The sequence below is a fragment of the Saimiri boliviensis genome, chromosome X (genome assembly GCF_048565385.1).
Source record: "Saimiri boliviensis isolate mSaiBol1 chromosome X, mSaiBol1.pri, whole genome shotgun sequence".
NCBI lineage: Eukaryota > Metazoa > Chordata > Mammalia > Primates > Cebidae > Saimiri > Saimiri boliviensis.
This window is the reverse complement of record NC_133470.1, coordinates 84,766,530-84,788,384: the sequence shown is the minus strand read 5'-3', so window position 1 is coordinate 84,788,384 and position 21,855 is coordinate 84,766,530. Positions and strand designations below refer to the sequence as shown.

General features: G+C 44.9%; 2 pseudogenes across 1 annotated transcript; both read left to right on the top strand.

Annotated features, from left to right (window-relative positions):
* The first annotated feature begins 6 nt into the window (after positions 1-6).
* On the top strand, positions 7-576 carry LOC101031351 (cytochrome b-c1 complex subunit 7 pseudogene; annotated as a pseudogene). Its single transcript, XR_012515568.1, has one exon. The product of XR_012515568.1 is annotated as a cytochrome b-c1 complex subunit 7 pseudogene (transcript).
* A 3,299-nt stretch (positions 577-3,875) lies between these two features.
* Positions 3,876-4,582, top strand: LOC101051701 (small ribosomal subunit protein uS5 pseudogene; annotated as a pseudogene).
* Positions 4,583-21,855: the final 17,273 nt, after the last annotated feature.

The window sequence follows — 21,855 nt, the reverse complement described above, 5'->3', positions numbered from 1 at the left end:
GGGCTGGGGTGGGGGAAGGAAAATGCTGGGGGTGGGGGATTCCTTTTAAAAAAGAATTGTAGCACAGTGTGTTCTCTATGAGTTACCCCAAAGGCAACGGTTCACTTTCTGCCCAAAATGGCTGGCAAACAGGCTGTTTCAGCATCAGGCAAGTGGCTGGACGGTATTCAAAAATGGTATTACAATGCTGCAGGATTCAATAAACTGGGGTTAATGCAAGATGATACAATGTACGAGGACGAAGAGGTAAAACAACCCATAAGAAGGCTTCCAGAGAACCTTGATAATGACAGGATGTTTCAAATTAAGAGGGCACTGGACCCATCCATGAGGCTTCAGAGCTTGCCTAAAGAGCAGTGGACCAAATATGAAGAGGAAAATTTCTGCCTTGAACCATATCTCAAAGAGGTTATTCGGGAAAGAAAAGAGAAGAATGGGAAAAGAAGTAATCATGTAGTTGAAGTCTGTGGATGCAGCTGTTATGAAGATGATTAAACTTGAAACAAACAATTTTAAGAATTATTTGGTCTGCAGATGTTTTACTTTAAATAAATGTCTATTGTAAAAAAATTAAAATTTTAAAATTGTGTTTATTTTTTATTGAGACAGAGTCTCACCCTGTGACCCAGGTGGGAGTGCAATGGCGCAGTCATTGTGAATATCACTGCAGCCTTGATCTCCTGGGCTCAAGCAGTCCTTCTGCCCCAGCCTCCTGAGTAGCTGGAACTACAGGCATGTGCCGCCATACTCTACTAATTTTGCGATTTTTTTTCTGTAGACAGGATCTCACTGTGTTCCCCAGGCTGGTCTCAAACTGCTGAGCTCAAGCAATGCTCCTGCCTCAGCCTCCCACAGTGCTGGGATTACAGGCATGAGCCACTACATGAAACCCAGCCTCTGGGTTTCTTTTTAGTGTGAAGAAAATTTTCTGGAACTATACAGCGTACTAAATGCCACTGAATTGTGCACTTTAAAGGGATTGATTGTGTATTTTTTGAATATCACCTCAAAAACAGGTAGATAGATGATAGATGTTTGATGGATAAATTGATACATAGATATGTAGATGTATAGCTGTATAGACACGATTGGTAGATAATTGGTAGATGATGGATGATAGATTGATAGGGGATAAGTGATAGATAAAAGATAATGCATGATAGATACATGGATAGATGATAGATGGATAGAGAGAGATGATGGATTATTTTAAATATTTTTTTAGAGATGAGATCTCACTATGTTGCCCAATCTGGACTCCATCTGCTGGCGTCGAGCAGTCCTCCTGCCTCAGCCTCCTGAGTTGCTGAGACTACAGGCACATGCAACAGGGCCTGGTGATAGATAAATGATTGAAAGATACATGGTAGAGGGATAAATGACAGAAAGATAGATGGAGAGACAGATGATAACAGGTAGATACGAAGCTACATGAATAGATCAATGATTTATTACGTAGATAGATAACATAGATTGATAGATTGTTTATTATAGATTGATAGGTGGATAGTTGATTGATGATTGATCAATTGATGATTGGTTGATTGATGGAGAGAGAGAGAGAAGGAAGCATAGCCATTGCCGCAGCCCAGACAAAACATGCTGAGGGCCGACGTTCCAGAAGGTTCGAGTAGTTGGAAGAACTCGACAGGCATGGGAGCAGCCTGTTTAGGGAGTGGAGCGGGCAGCAAGGTACCACTGGGTTCTGGCTTGGAAAGTTAGGTGGGTGACAGCACCCTTGGCAGACAGAGGCGGCTCCAAAGGAGGGGCAGGCCTGGGGAGCAGGTGTAGCCAAGGGGATGGTACGTAGACAGCTGGTTCAGAGCTTGGGGCTCCTCAGTGGGACGTGGGCCAGTGTAGAGGCCAGTGGTCCTTGAAGTTTTGATGGAGACAGCCTGGCTGAGGGGAGGGTCATGCTTGGCATCTCATTTAGGGGACGGGAGGTAGACTCGACAGTGTCAGCATTTTGAGGTTACAATTTATTCCTGATCCCAGGAGGCAGCCGATTCAGAGAGCTGGGATTTGTTCCTCCGTTTCTTCTGATGATTGTGCAAGTTGTCTGTGCTTGATCGTAAACCCCTTTTACTTGTTTATTTTTGACGCCTAGCTGGAATGGCTCTAATTGCTACAGACAGAAGGTGATGACGTACTTGGCAAAAACCACTCAAAAGGAAGCTAGTGGTGAAGAGCTTATATTGCACAAAGCAGGCTCCAGGGCAAAATCATTATTAGGATTAAAAGAGGTTGCAGCATACTGATAAGTATTCATTCTGAAGCATTCACCAGCAGGGAAAAGCGAGGCAGGCGGTGGGGGGGGGGGAGAATAATTACATAAATAAGTAAATTTTTTAAAAAGAAGTATTAGCAGCCAGGCGTGGTGGCTCACGCCTGTAATCCTAGCACTTTGGGAGGCCGAGGCAGGCAGATCACCTGAGGTCAGGAGTTCGAGACCATCCTAACCAACATGGGGAAACCCAGTCTCTACTACAATACAAAATTAGCTGGGCGTGGTGGAGTGCGCCTGCAGTCCCAGCTACTCAGCAGGCTGAGGCCGGAGAATCACTTGAACCTGGGAAGTGAAGGTTGCAGTGAGCTGAGATCATGCCACTGCACTCCAGCCTGGGTGACAAGAGCAAAACTCCATCTCAAAAATAAAAAGAAAGAAAGAAAGAGCCATTCTGACCTTGTGTGCACCTGCACAATGACCACAGAACAAAAACATGGCAAGAAAAGGAAAATCCATCAATGAGCACATTCTCCACACAGGGAATTATACCACCTCTCACTGGAACTGCTGGTTCAAGCAGACTCAATTAATAAGAATATAGAAAAATTGGGCCAGACATAGTGGCTCACACCTGTAATCCCAACAGTTTGGTAGGGCAGGCAGATTACTTAAGATCAGGAGTTGGAGACCAGCTTGACCAACACGGGAAACTAAAATAAAAAATACAAAAATGAGCCAGGTGTGGTGTCTCATGCCTGTAATCCCAGCTACTCAGGTGGCTAAGGCTGGAGGACCACTTGAACTTGAGGTTTCAGTGAGCCGAGACTGTGCCCCTGCATGCCAGCCTGGAAAACAGAGCGAGACTCTGTCTCCAAAAAAAGAAGAAGAAGAAGCATATAGAAAAGTTGAACAAGCTTGATTTACTGGACACCCAAAAACTACAGACCAAATATTGTTTTCAAGTTCACGTCAGACATTTACTAACACTTGTCATGTCCTAGGCTGCAAAACAAGACTCAACAAATAGCTAAAGGACTATCAGACCAGCTAAAGGATTATCGTACCAGCATGTTCTCGATGTAATAGAAAAAAGGCAGAAATTGGCAACTAAACTAAAATTAGGGGCTCCCCCATTTTTGGAATTTTTTTTTTTTTTTTTTTTTGAGACGGAGTTTCGCTCTTGTTACCCAGGCTGGGGTGCCATGGTGCGATCTCGGCTCACTGCAACCTCCGCCTCCTGGGTTCAGGCAATTCTCCTGCCTCAGCCTCCGGAGTAGCTGGGATTACAGGCATGCGCCACCATGCCCAGCTAATTTTTTGCACCTTTAGTAGAGACGGGGTTTCACCATGTTGACCAGAATGGTCTCGATCTCTTGACCTCGTGATCCACCCGCCTCGGCCTCCCAAAGTGCTGGGATTACAGGCTTGAGCCACCGCGCCCGGCCTTGGAAATTTAAATTTAAAGATACACTACTGGCCAGGCACCATGGCTCACAGCTATCATCCTAGCACTTTGGGGAGCCAAGGTGGGAGGATCCCTTGAGCCCAGGAGTTCAAGACCAGCCTGGGCAACATAGTGAGACCTTAATCTCTATAACAATAAATTAAATTATTTTTGCTTCTTCTCCGACAAAACACCAAATGGCAGATGACGCCGGTGCAGTGTTGCAGCGGGGGTGCTGGGGGCCCTGGGATGGTGACCCGCTGCCACATGATCAAGGTCATGAAGATCAAGACCCTGGAGGAGAGCTATCTCTTTGCTCTGCCCATCAAGGAATCTGAGATCATTAACTTTTTCCTGGGGGCCTTTCTCAGGGATGAGGTTTTGAAGCTTTTGCCGGTGCAGAACCCGTGCTGGCCAGCGCACCAGGTTCAAGGTGTTTGTTGCTACTAGGTACTAAAATGGTCATGTTGGTCTGGGTGTTGAGTGCTCCAAGGAGGCGGCCGCTGCCAGCTGCGGGGCCATCATCCTGGCCAAGCTCTCCATTGTCCCCGTGCGCAGAGGCTACTGGAGGAACAAGATGGGCAAGCCCCACACCGTCCCTTGCAAGGTGACGGGCCGCTGTTGCTCTGTGCTGGTGCGCCTCATCCATGTGCTCTGGGCACTGGCATCATCTCAGCACCTGTGCCCAAGAAGCTGCTCATGATGGCTGGTATCAGTGACTGCCACACCTCAGCCAGGGGCTGCACTGCCACCCTGAGCAACTTCGCTAAAGCACCTTTGATGCCGTCTCTAAGACTTACAGCTACCTAACCCCCGACCTCTGGCAGGAGACTGTATTCGGCAAGTCTCCCTATCAGGAATTCACTGACCACCTCAAGACCCACACCAGAGTCTCCATGCAGAGGACCTAGGCTCCAGCTGTGGCTACAACAAAGGGTTTTTATACAAGAAAAATAAAGTGAATTAACCCTGAAAAAAAATTAAATAATTTTTTTAATTTAAAAAATAAAAAATAGGCCAGGCACAGTGGCTCACGCCTGTAATCCCAGCACTTTGGCAGGCCAAGGCGGGCAGATCACCTAAGGTTGGGAGCTCAAGACCAGCCTGACCAACATGGACAAACCCCGTCTCTACTAAAAATACGAAATTAGCTGGGTGTGGTGGCGCATGCCTGTAATCCCAGCTACTTGGGACACTGAGACAGAAGAATTGCTTGAACCTGGGAGGGGGAGGTTGTGGTGAGCCACGATGGCGCCACTGTACTCCAGCCTGGGCAATAAGAGCGAAAGTCCATCTCAAAAAAAAAAAATGTAAAAAAATACAAATAAACAGGCCAGGCGTGGTGGCTCACGCCTGTAATCCAAGCACTTTGGAGGCCAAGGCAGGTGGATCACCTGAGGTTGGGGGTTCAAGACCAGCCTGACCAACATGGTAAAACCCCGTCTTAAAAAAATAAAATAAAATACAAATACAAATAAACAATATAATGAAGGACAAAGGGATCTCCCTCCAGGTACCACTGTGAGCTGAAACATCAGGGGCACCCGGGAGCAAAACACATGGGTGAGAACAACTACAGCCCTTGCTTTTCCCAGCGCCGCTAAAAGGACTGCAAAGAGATTGCAGATGTCAAAGGGAAGAGTTCACAGCACAGTGAGAGCAGCAGCGCCTGCCAGGAACACAAGTGGGAGAGTGATCACTGATTTAAGAGATCAGAGCGAACTTTGAAACAAATAGTGGGAGGCACCAGGAGCCTGTGCCCACAGAGGAAAGGCCACGTGAGGCCATCGCCCAGAAGAGAGGCCTTGGAAGAAACCAGCCCTGCTGGCACCGTGACCCTGGGCTTCCAGCCTGTAGGACTGTCGACCATTACAGTGTTGGACTGATACTGTAAAGAAAGAAGTAGTGATAGCAGACATGGTTGTTTAATGCCAGTACTAAAAGGGGGAAGGCAGCTGCCATGGTGAAAGGACACCCAAGCCTCCTGCAGGAGAGGCCCACATGGGGAGGAACCAATACCCTGACAGGTTCCGGTAACAGTCAGAGCCCACCTGCTAGCCACACAAAGCCACCCCCACAGATGACTTCAGATCACTCCTTCATGCAAACTCCAAGCCACAACTAGCCTTTGTTTATTAGTTTTAAATTGTTTTAATTTTAATTTATTTTTGTAGAGACAGGGTCTTGCTCATTTGTCCAGGCTGGTCTCCATATACTGGGCTCAAGCGATCCTCTCGCCTCTGCCTCCCAAAGGAAGTGCTGGGGTTATAGGCATGAGCCACTGTCCCCAGCCTCAGAGCCAGCCTTTCTTGAATTCTGATCCACAGAAATTGTGAAAATGTTTGTTGATCACCTCCTGCCTTCAAAGATGTATTTGTTGAAGATGAAGGTCCCGGGTTTCCCATTAGGAAAAGCATAGTCTGCATATGAATGAAGAATGTTCTCCCATTACAGCCCCTATGGCCAGAGATGGACACTATTTAAGGTGACTCTGGAATATTCTTCCAGCAAATAGCCCAGGGTCTACCCACAAAGGTCTATGCTGCTGGGGAGAGGAGGCCTTTCACGTTTGGGAGTCAGGGCTCCAGAAGGCCCTCCCATGTTTCTCTGTGGCTCTTATGGCCTTCAGAGCCAAGGAACATAAAATAGATGCAAAAACAGGTCCCTTGGGCACCTGCAGCGCCTGGATGTCAGCACTGGGAGAAACCGCCTCAGAGTCACCTGTAAAACCCAAACATCACTGAGCTGAGCATCCTTACTTTCTTTCTTTTTTCTTTTCTTTCTTTTTTTCTTTTCTTTTTTTTTTTTTTTTTTTTTTTTTTGAAAGAAGAAAAAGAAAGGGGGAGAGAGAACAGGAGTCTTGCTCTATTGCCCAGGCTGGAATGCAATCTAAAAATAGGTATTAAAAACCTCTTTTATGTCGATAATTGTGCTTAAAAGCGTAGACAGGAAGGAATAAGGGAAGAAAATAACAAACAAACAGCCAACCAGTATTTCATTCAAGGCTGTGAAATGCTATGCAAATGCTGAAGAGTGATTTACTTCTATTTATGTGGTCATTTTCAAAATAAGTGCAATATGATACTGAGAAAAATGTATGTTCTGTGGACCTGGGGTGAAGAATTCTATAAATATTCACTGAGTTTACTTGTTCCAGGTTTGAGTTCAAATCATAGATGTCCCTGTTAATTTTCTATCTCGTTGATCCATCGAATATTAACAATGTGGTGTCAAAGTCTCTTGCTATTACTGTGCGGGAGTCCAAGTCTCTTTATAAGTCATTAAGAAATTGTCTTATGTATCTGAGTGTTCCTATATTGGGTGCATATATATTTATGATCATTGACTCCTGTTGTTGCATTGATCCTTTTACCATTAGGTAATGTCCTTCTTTGTTCTTTTAGTCTTTGTTACTATTAAAGTCTATTTTGTCAGAGACGAAAGTTACAACTCCTGTTTTCTTTTTTTTTTTTTCTCTCTCTCCATTTGATTGGTGAGTCTTCCACCAACCCTTTATTTTAAGTCTTTGTGTGTCCTTGCTTATGAGATGGATCTGGATACTGCAAACCGATGGGTTTTGACTTTTTATTCAATTTGCCTGTCTGTGTCTGTGATTGGGGCATTTAATCCATTTAAATTTAGAATTAATATTGATATTTGTGAGTTTAATATTGTCGTTTAATGCTAGCTGGCTCTTTTGCCCATTAGTTGATATAGATTCTTCATCATGGAGATACTCTTTACCTTTTGGTAAGTTTTTGGGATGACTGATACTGGCTGTTCCTTTCTGTGTGTAGTGGTTCTTTCAGAAGCTCTTGTAAAGCAGGCCTGGTGGTGATGAAATCTCTGAGTGCTTGCTTATTTGTGAAAAATTTTATTTTTCCTTCATTTATGAAGCTTAATTTGGCTGGATATGAGATTCTGGGTTAAAAATTCTTTTCTTTGAGGATATTGAATATTGACCCCCACTCTCTTCTAGTTTGCAGGGTTTCAGCTGAGAGATCTGCTGTGAGTCTCATAGGCTTCCCTTTACGGGTAACCTGACCTTTCTCTCTAGCTGCCCTTAGAATTTTCTCCTTTATTTCAACCCTGGTGAATCTAACGATTATGCGTCTTGGGGTTGCTCTACTTGAGGAATATCTTTGTGGTGTTCTCTTTATTACCTGAAGTTGAGTATTTTCCTGCCTTACTGGGTTAGGAAAGTTTTCCTGAATAATATCGTGAAGAATATTTTCCAGCTTGGATTCATTCTCTTCGTCACGTTCAGGTACACCTATCAAATGTAAATTAGGTCTTTTCACATAGTCCCATATTTCTTGGAGGCTTTGCTCATTCCTTTTTACCCTTTCTTCTCTAATCTTGTCTTCTCATTTCATTAAGTTGGTCTTCGACCTCTGATATCCTTTCTTCTGCTTGATCAATTCGACTGTTAAAACCTGTGCTTACCTCGTGGCGTTCTCGCATTGTATTCTTCGGTTCCATTAATTCATCAATATTCCTCTCTAGATTGTCTATTCTCGTTAGGATTTCATCAAACCTTTTTTCGAGGTTCTTAGTTTCTTTACATTGGGCTAGAACATGTTCTTTTAACTCACAGAAGTTTCTTATTATCCACCTTCTGAAGCCTAAATCTGTAATGGAATGCACTCGTTCTGCATCAGGCCTTGTTCCCTTGTTGATGAGCAACTGTGATCACCTGTAGAGGGAGAGGCATTCTGATTTTGAGTATTCTCAGCCTTTTTACGCTGATTTCTTCCCATCATTGTAAATTTATTCACCTGTCGTCTTTGTAACCACCGACTTTCAAATTAGGTCTCTGAGTGGACATCCAACTTGTTGATTCCCAGTCCCAGAATCTGAGCAACCCACTGTGCCGGCCAAAACAGCGGCGTTAAGATTCGTGGTGCTTTTCTGCCCAGGAATCTCCGGTCTGGCTTCCTTCTTGAGTCTCTTTTTCAATCAGCTGAATAGGTGACTCTGCCTTCCCGGAGCTCCAAACGTCGACCAGAAGGGGACCCAGTCCCGTTTACTCTGCACCGAGAACCGCCACGCCGGGGCACCAGCAAAACCGCCGCGCCAGCCACAAGAGTCGCGCTGGCGACCCGTGGGACTCCTCCGCTGGGAATCTGCTGGTCTGTGAGCAACACAAATTCATCTGAAAGTGTGACGTCCTCTCGTTCTCTGCACTGGGAGCTACAATCCTGAGCTGCTAGTGATCAGCTATCCTGGATCTCTCTCCAGCACCCCCACTTTCGCAGCTCTCTGTTACCATTTCTCAGGTTTTGTTGTTTGGGCCAGGGCCAGCATTAAAGGCAAACCCAAAGTTGCTCTCTGTGCATTGACCTCTTCTTCCTTCTCTTATGTGTCTGCCGTGTCCATTAGCCTGCGAGCTTCAGGAGACAAAGGAGCATGTTTCTTCATCCTGACATCCCTGAAACTCGCACAGTACATGCTACGAAATGCAGGTTCAATGAGGGTTCTTTGCATTACAATTTTGAAAGAGAATCATGAACTGTGATTCAGCATCTCTTCCCATCAAACCCCAGGACCATAGAGCAGTCGCCTCTACCTGTGACACGTCCCCCTCCTCCCAGGCATCCCTGTCCTGCAGACCAGACACAAAACTCATCGCCATCCCTCTCCAACCTGGCTTCTTTTCTGACTTCCCTTCAGGTGCCCCAAGCAGAGCCATGGGGATCATCTGACCCTCTGTCTCCCTCATCCTTCCCTATCCCACCATCCCCTGTCCTACTGACTCAGTTCCCAAAGTCTTCGTCATTCCCCAGTGGATCCTCAGCATCTTGTGGTACAGTACCTGACATGGGAGGTGCACAGCAATCGCCAGGTGAATACAAGAATGGTATGATTTAGGGTGTCTGCGGAGTCTCATATGCTGCCTGTGCTAGGTAACACAGTGAATCATCATCTGTTTGGAACAGTCTAAGTCTCCAGCCAGACTGTCTTTGCACCAGGGCACAAGCTCCCCCGAGGACTGTGAAGCCTGTCCAGGAGGGGCTTGACATGGATGGTCCCAAGGAGCCAATGTCCCGCCTCAACTTGCACATGTGCCCTAACCTAACGGTGCCCAGTGTCTTTCCCAGGAATGTGACCCCAGTTGACAAGAGCGGGGCATTGTACCATGATACGCTGTGGGGTCAAAGGCTACCAGACCAGGAAAAGCTGACATCTCCAGCTCTGCATTTCAGGATTTTCCCTTCACATTTAAGAATTACAAAAATTGTGTTATTTTACTCAATTATATGCTAGGAAAACGTAGCAATTATACCATCCCCAATTAATTTTTTTTTAACACTTAGGTGGAAAAATCGGTAGGAGGCAGCCAGTGGCAGAGGTGGATTGAGGCACCAGATAGCTCAGAATCAGTGTGTGTGTGTGTGTGTGTGTGTGTGTGTGTGTGTGTGTGTGTGTTGCAGAGTGCAGAATGAGATGGTTGATTGGAAGTCTCTATAAGGAGCTGCTGTCCTTTCACTGGCTACACAGATTAAAAGAGAAAGAAGAAAACAAAGAAGCGACTAGATACCAGCACCTCTGCCCCACTTTGTGCAGAAGACTGGAGACCGAACAGAAAGTCATAGAGTCTCACCCCACCACCCAGGCTGGAGTGCGACGGCACAATCTCAGCTCACTGCAACCTCTGCTTCCCGGGTTCAAGCGATTCTCCTGCCTCAGCTTCCAGATTAGCTGGGATTACAGGCGCACGCCACCTCACCTGGCTAATTTTGTATTTGTAGTAGAGACAGAGTTTTGCCATGTTTGTCAGGCTGACCTCAAACTCCTGACCTCGGGTGATCCACTCGCCTTGGCCTCCACTTGAACAACACTCTAGAGTCTAGACCAACACCCAGTACCAGTCTGTGGCCTGTTAGGAACTGGGCTGCAGAGCAGGAGGCGACTGGTGGGCAAGTGAGCATTACCACCCGAGCTCCATCTCCTGGCACATTAGCAGTGGCATTAAAGTATTATAGGAGCACAAACCCTATCGTGAACTGCAGATGTGAGGTTGTGCCTGATGATCTAAGGTGGAAAGGTTTCATCCTGACCCTCCATCCGTGGAAAAACTGTCTTCCATGAAACTGGTCCTTGGTACCAAAAAGATTGGGCTCCACTGCTCTAGACCAAATGGACCTAGCAGACGTACACAGAACATTCCATCCATCAGCAGCAGAATCCACTTTCTTCTCAACTGCACATTGGACATTCTCCAGGATAGACTATATGTGAGGCCACAAAACAAGTCTTAACAAATTCAAGAAGATCAAAATCACATGAAGCATCCTGCCCAACCACAAACGAGAAATCACTAACATAAATAAAGAAAACGGAGGCCGGGCGCAGTGGCTCATGCCTGTAATCCCAGCACTTTGGGAGGCCAAGGCGGGTGGATCACGAGGTCAAGACATCGAGACCATCCTGGTCAACATGGTGAAACTCCGTCTCTACTAAAAATACAAAACATTAGCTGGGCATGGTGGCACGTGCCTGTATTCCCAGCTACTCGGGAGGCTGAGGCAGGAAAATTGCTTGAACCCAGGAGACGGAGGTTGCAGTGAGCCGAGATCGCGCCATTGCACTCCAGCCTGGGTAACAAGAGTGAAACTCCGTCTCAAAAAAAAAAAAAAAGAAAGAAAGAAAAAAGAAAACTGGAAAACTCACAGACAGGTACACAATACCCTCCTGAACAGCCGATGGCTCAGAGAAGAAATGAACATGGAAACATACAAAATGTGGTGTGCAGCAAAGCAATTCCGAGAGGGAAGTTTAGAGCCATAAATGCCCCCATTAAGAAATAAGAAAGAGGCTAGGCATGGTGGCTCACTTCTGTAAACTTTGGGAGTTGGTGGCTCACATCCAGCACTTTGGGAGGCCAACGTGGGTGGGTCACTTGAAGCCAGGAGTTCAAAACCAGCCTGACCAACATGGTGAAAAACCGTCTCCCTAAAAATACAAAAAGTAGCAGGCATGGTGGCACGTGCCTGTAGTCCCAGTTACTTGGGATGCTGAACATTAGATCAGCAGCAGCATTAGATTCTCATAGACTCTCATGAGAGTCACTGGAAAAAAAAAGAAAAAGGAAAGAAGAAACATCTCAAATAAACAACCTAATTTTACACCTCAAGGAACTAGAAAAGGAAGAACAAAATAAGCCCAAAGTCAGCAGAAAGAAGAAAATAACAAAGATCGCAGCAAAAATACATGAAATAGACTAGAAAAATAATAGAAAATATCAATGAAACTTTACAGATAAAATCAGCAAACCTCTAGCTAGACCAACTAAGAAGAGATAAGACTCAAATCAATCAGAAGTGAGACATTACGACTGATACCACAGAAATGCAAAGGATCGTAAGACACTATTATGAATAATTATACTCCAACGAACTGGATAGCCTAGAAAAAATGGATACATTCCTAGACACATCAAACCTACCAAGAATGACTTAAGAAGAAATAGAGCCGGGCACGGTGGCTCAAGCCTTAATCCCAGCACTTTGGGAGGCTGAGGCGGGTGGATCACGAGGTCAAGAGATCGAGACCATCCTGGTCAACATGGTGAAACCCCATCTCTACTAAAAATACAAAAAACATTAGCTGGGCATGGTGGCACGTGCCTGTAATCCCAGCTACTCAGGAGGCTGAGGCAGGAGAATTGCCTGAACCCAGGAGGCGGAGGTTGCAGTGAGCCAAGATCGCGCCATTGCCCTCCAGCCTGGGTAACAAGAGCGAAACTCCATCTCAAAAAAAAAGAAGAAGAAATAGAAAATCTGAGCAGACCAATAATGAGTAAGGAGATTGGACCCGTAATAAAGAGCCTCTCATCAAAAAAAAGCCCAGGACCTGATAGCTTCATTGGTAAATTCTACCAAACATTTAAAGAACTAATACCAATCCTTCTCAAACTCTTCCAAAAAATTAAAGAGGAGGGAACACTTCCAAACTCATTTTATGAGGTCAGAAAATTCCCTGATACCAAAGCCAGACAAGGACACTCACAAAAAAAGCTACAGGTTAATATCCCTGATGAACACAGTTGCAAAAATCTTAAAATACTAGCAAACCAAATTCAATAGCACGTCAGAAAGATCATTCACCACGAGCAAATAGCATTTATTCCTGGGATGCAAGGATGGTTCAACATTTGCAAACCAATAAATGTGATGCACCACATTAACAGAATAGAGGATTAAATCATTTCTCAACTGATGCACAAAAAGCATTTGACAAAATTCAGCATTCTTTAATCACTAAAAAAAAAAAAAAAAAAATTGGGCAGGTGCAATGACTCACACCTGTAATCCCAGCACTCCGTGAGGCCAAGGCAGGCAGATGACAAGGCAGGAGTTCAAGACCAGCCTGGCCAACATGGTAAAATGCCGTCTCTACTAAAAATATGAAAATTAGCCTGGTGTGGTGGCACATGCCTGTAGTCCCAGCTACTCGTGAGGCTGAGGCAGGAGAATTGCTTGAACCCAGGCTCATGCCACTGCACTTTGGGATGCCAAGGCAAGAGAGTCTCTGGAGTCCAGGAGTTCAGACCAGCCTGGACAATATAGCAAGACACTTCTACAAAAAAATTGTTAAATTAGCCAGATGTGGTGGTGTGTGCCTGTAGTCCCAACTACTCTGGAGGCTTCAGCCCAGGAGTTTGAGGGTGCTATGAGCCAGGATCGTACCACCGCACTCCAGCCTGGGTGACAGAGCAAGACCCTGTCTCAAACAAACAAACAAATACAAATTAGCCAGGTATAGTGGTACGTGCCTATAGTCCAGCAGTTTGGGAGGCCAAGGCAGGAGGATCACTTGGGCCCAGGAGTTCAAGATGAGCCTGGGCAACATAGCAAGGCCCTGTGTCTACAAAAAAATTAAAAAGCAACTGTCAACAAATTAAGTACAGAAGGAATGTACCTCAACATCATAAAGTCCATATATGACAAACCTACAGCTAACATCATACTCAATGGTGAAAAGCTAAAAGCTTTTCTTTCAAGGTCAGGAGCAAGACAAGGATGCCCACTCTCACCACTTCTACTCAACATAGTCCTGGAAGGCCTAGGCAGAGCAATAAGGCTAGAAGAAAAAAATTAAATACCCAAATTAGGCCAGGCACAGTGGCTCACGCCTATAATCCCAGCACTTTGGGAGGCTGAGGTGGGTGGATCACCTGAGGTCAGGAGTTCGAGACCAGCCTGGCTAACACGCCTATAATCCCAGCACTTTGGGAGGCTGAGGTGGGTGGATCACCTGAGGTCAGGAGTTCGAGACCAGCCTGGCTAACATGATGAAATCCCATCTCTACCAAAAACACAAAAATTAGCCAGGTGTGGTGGTGTGTGCCTGTACTCAGCTACTTGGGAGGCTGAGGCAGGAAAATCGCTTGAACTCGGGAGGTGCAGGTTGCATTGAGCCAAGATCACACCACTGCACTCCAGCCTGGATGACAGGGTGAGACTTCATGTCAAAAAAAGAAAGAAAAGAAAAAGAAAAAACAAAAACATTAAATTATCTCTGTTTGCAGATCACAGAATCCTGTATGTAGAAAACCCTAAAGACTCCACCGAAAAACTATCAGAACTAATAAACAATTTCAGTCAAGGTGCAGGATACAAACTCAGCATACCAAAGTTAATCTCATTTCTTTCTTTCTTTCTTTCTTTCTTTTTTTTTTTTTTTTTTTTTTTTTTTTTTTGAGACAGAGTCTTGCTCTATCGCCCCACCTGGCAGTGGCTCAATCACAGTTCACTGCAGCCTTGACCTCCTGGGCTCCAGCAATCCTCCCACCTCAGCTTCCTGAGTAGCTGGGACTATAAGTGTGCACCATCATCCCTGACTAATAATTATTATTATTACAATTAGTGAGACTGGGTCTTGTTTGGTTGCCCAGGCTGGTCTCGAATTTCTGGGCTCAAGCGATCCTCCTGTCTTGGCCTCCCAAAATGCTGGGATTATGGGTGTGAGCCATCATGCCCTGCCTAGCAGCATTTCTATACACTAACAACGCACTTTCTAAGAAAGAAATCATCCAAAGAAGATTTATTTTGTTTTCCAAAAAGGAAATCAAGACAACAATCTCATTTATAATAGCTACAAAAAAATAAAATACTTAGGAATAAATTTAACCAAGGAGGTGGAAGACCTATACACTGAAAACTGTAAACCACTAATGAAAGAAATTGAAGAAAGCACAAATAAATGTAAAGATATCTTGTGTTTATGGATTGGGATAATTAATATTGTTAAAATGTCCATACTACCCAAAGTGATGTACACATTCAATGTAATCCCTATCAACATTCCCATGACATTTTTCATAAAAGTAGGAAAAACAATTCAAAACGTATATGAAACCACAAAAGACCCCAAATAGCCAATGCAATCTTGAATAAAAAGAACAAAAGGAGAAAGCTCACACTATCTGATCTCAAAATACATTACAAAGCTGTAGTAACCAAAACAGCATGGTACTGGCATAAAAGCAGACACATATACCAATGTAGCAGAATACAGAACCAGATATAAATCTATGCAAAGATTGAGCTTTGACAAAGATGCCAAGAACACACGATAGAGAAAAGACAATCTTGTCAATAAATGATGTTGGGAAAACTGTATATTCACTTGCAGAAGAATGAAATTGGACCATTATCTCATACAATGTACAAAGATCAACTCAAAATGGACCAAAGTTTCAAATGTGAGACCTGAAACTAAAAACTACTAGAAGAAACTTTCAGGAAAAAGCTTCTTGACACTGGTCTGGGAGGTACGTTTTTTGCTATGACACCAAAAGCACAGGCAACAAAACAAAAACAGACAAATCAGGTTGCATCAAACTAAAAAGCTTCTGCACAGCAGAGGAAGCAATCAACAGAGTGAAGAGACAACCTACGGAATGAAAAAACGTAGTTGTAAACCATCCCTCTGATACAAGGTTAATACACAAAACACACAAGGAACTCAAACAACTCAATGGCAAGCAAACGTATTTTCTTTTTCTTTTTCTTTTTTTTTTTTTTTTTGAGATGGAGTTTTGCTCTTGTTACCCAGGCTGGAGTGCAATGGCACGATCTCGGCTCACCGCAACCTCCGCCTCCTGGGTTCAGGCCATTCTCCTGCCTCAGCTTCCTGAGTAGCTGGGATTACAGGCACACGCCACCATGCCTAGCTAATTTTTTGTATTTTTAGTAGAGACGGGGTTCACTATGTTGACCAGGATGGTCTCCATCTCTTAACCTCGTGATCCACCCGCCTCGGCCTCCCAAAGTGCTAGGATTACAGGCTTGAGCCACCGTGCCTGGACGCAAACGTATTTTCTAACCCAGTTAAAATAATCCAGTTACACCTACAATGTACTCCTAAAAATTAAAAATTGAAAATTGAAAAAATAAATACAAGAAATAAATAGCCCAATTCAAAATGGGCAAAGGACCTATACAAGAAGACATAGAATGTCCAATAGGTCTATTTAAAAAATGCTCGACATCGGCCAGGCGCAGTGGCTCACGCTTGTAATCCTAGCCCTTTGGGAGGCCAAGGTGAGCGGATCACCTGAGGTCAGGAGTTCGAGACCAGCCTGGCCAACATGGTGGAACCCTGTCTCTACTAAAAATACAAAAATTAGCCAGGCGTGGTGGCACGTGCCTGTAATCCCAGTTACTTGAGAGGCTGAGGCAGGAGACTCTCTTGAACCTGGGGGGGCAGAGGTTGCAGTGAGCCGAGATCACACCACTTCACTCCAGCCTAGGCGACAGAGCAAAACTCTGTCTCAAAAAAAAAAAAAAAAAAAAAAAAGGCTGGGCGCGGTGGCTCACGCCTGTAATCCCAGCACTTTGGGAGGCCGAGGCGGGTGGATCACAAGATCGAGAGATCGAGACCAACCTGGTCAACATGGTGAAACCCCGTCTCTACTAAAAATACAAAAAACTAGCTGGGCATGGTGGCGCGTGCCTGTAATCCCAGCTACTCAGGAGGCTGAGGCAGGAGAATTGCCTGAGCCCAGGAGGCGGAGGTTGCGGTGAGCCGAGATCGTGCCATTGCACTCCAGCCTGGGTAACAAGAGCGAAACTCCGTCTCAAAAAAAAAAAAAAAAAAATCACCAATCATCAGGGAAATGCAACTCAAAACCTCAATGACACACCACCTCACTCAAATTAGAATGAACGTTTTCAAAAAGACAAAAGAAAACCAACTTTGGCGAGGGTGTGGAGAAAAGGGAACATTTACACCCTGTTGGTGGGATTGGAAAATGGTATGCACAGCGGTTCCTCAAAACGCTTACAATGAGAATGACCGCACAATCCAGCAATCCCACCTCTGGGTATGTATCCAAAGGAAATGAACTGGGCATGTCGAAGTAATATCCACACTCGCATGTCCACCACAGCACTATCCACAATTGCCAAGATATGGAATCAAACAAAGTGCCCATCAACAGATGAATGAGTAAAGAAAACGTGGTACAGATACACAATGAAGCACTCTTCCGCCTTTAAAAAGAAGGCAATCTTGCCATTTGCAACATAGAGGAACCTGGAGAACATCATATTAAGTGAAATAAGCCAGGCACAGAAAAACAAATACTGCATGACCTCACTCATGTGGAACGTAAAAATGTCAGCCCCATGGAAACAGCAGAACAGTGGCCGCCAGGACCGGGGTGGGGAAAGGGGGAAATGCTCGTCAAAGGGCACCAAGTTTCAGTTATGCAAGACAGAGATCTGACGTACAGCACGGTGATTCTAGTTAACACTTTAAAAAAAAAAAAAAAAAAAAAAAAAAAAAACATTGTTGCAAAAGTTAATAATTTATTGTTTAGGGCTAATTCATATTTTGGACTAACTGAAGGGGAAAAGAAGGGTCCGTGGTGGCTTCCAGAACATTGTGACACTGTTCCCCAGCGATTTTGTGTGTATTCGGTTGAACAAGATGAAACTACAATTTTTGTACATTAAAAATAAATGAACATTAAGCAACTTCATCTGGTTTTGACCCAAGAAATTTCATAACAAATCGATAATAAAATAAAACCAAAAAACTTTATGCTAACTTGAAAACTTCAACAAAAGTTTACGCTAACTTTTATGCTAACTTGAAATTTCAAGGAAACGGGCATGTTCCTAGAAAAATATTGTTTATCAAAAATCGACTCAAAGTAGGACAAGTCATTCCAAAATTCGGATAAAATCTCAAGGGACTCCAAATAACCAAAACAACTCTGAAAAAGAAGAACAAAGTTGGAGGACTCACACTTCCTGATTTCCAAAATACATTACAAAATAAAACATATTACAGTGTGGTCCTGGCGGAAAGACAGAGACAGACCAGTGGAACATAATCCAGAGCCCAGAGAGAAACTCTCAGTATATAGTCAGATGATTTTTGACAAGGATACCAAGGCTACAAATTGGGAAAAGAGCAGTCTTTTCAACAAATGGTGTAGGGGAAACTTGATATCCACATGCAAAGCAATAAAGTTGGAGGCTGGGCATGGTGGCTCACACCTGTAATCCCAGCACTTTGGGAAGCCAAGGTAGGAGGATCCATTGAGGCTGGGAATTGGAGACCAGCCTGAGCAACATAACAAGATCCCATCTCCATCAAAAACATTTAAAAATTGAGGCTGAGGCAACAACAGAATCACTTGAACCCAGGAGGCAAAGGTTGCAGTGAGCCGAGATCACACTACTGCACTCCAGCCTGGACAACAGAGTGAGATCTGTTTCAAAAATAAATAAATAAATAAAAATAAGCTAGGCGTGGTGGTGCATGCCTGTAGTCCCAGCTACTCGGGAGGCTGAGGCAGGAGAATTGCTTGAGCCCAGGAGTTTGAGGTTACAATGATCACAGCACCATACTTTGCCAGCCTGGACAACAGAGCAAGACCCTGTCTCTTAAAAAAAAAAAAAAAAAAAAAAAAGATGGCAAAATTTGTGTTATGTATTTTTTTCCCACAATAAAAAAATTACTCAAGAAGAAACAGAAAACCTAAGCCATCCCATAATTATTGCAGAAGTTGGATCCATTGGTTAAAATCTATAGGAGGATGGGCATGAAGCTACAAAAGCAAGGAAGGCTGGGCCGGTCAAGCTGGCTCACACCTGTAATTCCAGCACTTTGGGAGGCCGAGGCGGGTGGATCCCCTGAGGTCAGGAGTTCGAGACCAGCCTGGCCAACATTGCGGAACAGAGTCTCTACTAAAAATACAAAAATGAGCCAGATGCAATGGTGCATGCCTGTAGTCCCAGCTACTTGGGAGGCTGGCGCAGGAGAATCACTTGAACCCGGGAGGCAGAGGTTGCAGTAAGCCAAGATCGCACTGCTACACTCCAGTCTGGGCAACAGAGTGAGACTCTGTCACAAACAACAACAACAACAAAAAAAAACAAGGAAGGCCTAGATGGTTTTACAGATTATCTCCAGCAAACATGGAAGTAACTGATCATTTCCATCTTAGACTAACTGTTCTAGTGAACAGCTGAAAGAGGAAATACTGCCTCAAGTCACTTTATGATGTCTTGATACCAAAACCAGACGAGGATAGTAATACGAGACTAAAAAAACAAACAAACAAACAAACAAAAACACCCAATTCAGAATTGTATATGAAAAAAATGCATCATGCTAAGTTGAGTTTAGCCCAGAAAATGCAAGAGTGGCTTAACATTGAAAAATGAATGAAATTTGCCACATTAACAGATTAGAGGAGGAAGATCCTGTGCTCATCTTGTGATCATCTCAATGCATTCAAAAAAAGCATTTTATAAATATTCAGGCCGGGCCGGTGACTCATGCCTGTAACCCCGGCACTTTAGGAGGCCGAGGCTGGCAGATCATAAAGTCGAGAGATCGAGACCATCCTAGCCAACATGGTGAAACCCCGTCTTTACTAAAAATACAAAAATTAGCTGGACATGGTGGCGCATGCCTGTAATCTCAGCTAATAGGGAGGCTGAGGCAAGAGAGTTGCTTGAACTAGGGAGTCAGAGGTTTCAGTGAGCCGAGATCACGCCACAGCACTCCAGCCTGGCCACAGAGTGAGATTCCGTCTAAAACAAACAAAGAAACAAAAAAGTTCAACATATAGTACACTAGGAATGGAAGGGAACTTTCTACATTTGATAGATACCTACCAAACGCTGCCTGCAAACATCATACTTAATAATGGAACATTGCAAACGCCTCCTATGCTTTCATTCAAAGGAAGTAAAAGCAAAAGAAAGCAAGTCCGGGTAATTAAAGTAAGAAAAAGAAATCAGCTGGGCGCAGTGGCTCACACCTGTAATCCCAGCACTTTGGGAGGCCAAGGCAGGAGGATCAGGAGTTCAAGATCAGCCTGGCCAATATGGTGAAACCCTGTTTCTGGTAAAGATACAAAAATTAGCTAGGATTGGTAGAAGGTGCCTGTAGTCCCAGCTACTTGGAAGGCTGAGGCAAGAGAATTGCTTGAACCCAGGAGGCAGAGGTTGCAGTGAGCCAAGATTGTGCCACTGCACTCCAGTTTGAGCGACAGAGCCAGACTTCATCTCAAAAATAGAAATCAAAGCTAAGAGGACTGGAAGAGAAGAAACGAAACAGTCATTACTTGCAGATGATAGGACTGTGTACACAGAAAGCCGAAAAGAATCCAGAAAGAGAACCCAAAGACAATTATTAGACTTAATATGAGAGTTTACAAGGTTACTTGATACAAAATCAAAACACAGAAATCCAGTGTTTTTCTATATGCCAGTGGCTCCTGGGCTCATTGTCCAGCACTTTGGGAGGCCGAGGTGGGAGAATCACCTGAGCCCAGGAGTTTGAGACCAGCCTGGGCAACACAGCGAGACCCTGTCTCTACAAAAAAATTACAAAATTAGTCGGGCACTATGGTGCCTGCTCACAGTCCCAGCTGTTCAGGAGGCTAAGGTGGGAGGATCGCTTGAGCCCACGAGGCTTCAGTGAGCCATGATTGCACCAATGCACTCCAGCCTGCACGACACATCGAGACCGTGTCTCAAAAACAAAACAAAAAGATAAGATTGACAAATGCTACGATATTTTTAAAATTAAGATTTTGTGTTTCAGACATGATACATAAGCAAACTGAGAGGACAAGTAGCAGGTGGGCTGAAGACATATGCCCCAAGGACTGGAATCGAAAAGACGGAATCCCTGCAAAATGTAAGGTCAAGACATGCACGGGCATTTCACAGAAGAAACGAAGGGCTGCGCTATGATGGGTGGTCAGGGAATGCTCATTCCAAACCCAGCGAGGCACCATTTCACACCCACTGTATTGGCAGAAACTATCAAGTCTGCTCGCTGGTGTGCATGAAGACTTGGAGCAGCAGTGGCACTGAGGATATCGGCTGGGGCACTAGCACTGAAAGCTGTGTCTCTAGCCCAGCAAACATGAAGCCCACGTCCCACTGACCCAACAAGTCCCCTTCCAGCATCGAGATGCCTGGCACATGGCAAGGAAACGACACCAGGCCGGGTGAAGGGACCCCGCCATTGCAAGATACATCCAGCAAGACTCCCTGACATAAGATGTTTCAGTTTCCAAACCAGCCTAGATCCTTTCCGCATACACCAGCTTCAGACCAGGGGCTGCCACAGCCACGCCCCTTATCTGCTCAGAAAGGTAGAAGGTGCAGCTGCAGGCTGTATGCACACATATTTATGAAAACAGTGCTGCCAGTGGGTGGATTTATTTTCTTTCTTTTTTTTTAGACAGTCTTGCACTGTCACCCAGGCTGCAGTACAGTGGTACCATCACGGCTCACTGCAGCCTCCACCTTCCAGACTCAGGCGATCCTCCCACCTCAGCCTCCCAAGTAGCTGGGACTACAGGCTCGCACCAGCATGCCTGGCTAATTTTTTATTTTTATTTTGTAGAGATGGGGGTCTCACTATGTTGCCCACACTGATCTAGAACTCCTAGGCCCAAGCCACACTTCTGCCCTCCCAAAGTGCTGGGATTACAGGCTGGAGCCACCATGTCCAGCCTGATTTATTCTCTTCTGTGGAAAGAAAGGAAAAACCCACCCCCCCCAATGCCAGATTGCAGATCTCTGTCATCCGGGGGCCAGCAAGGACATGTGTGTGTATGTGTTGGGGTAGGCGTGGGGGAAAGACAGGGAGAGGAAGAGCTTCTAGACCCCTCCCTGGCCCCTTCAAGGCTGCCTGA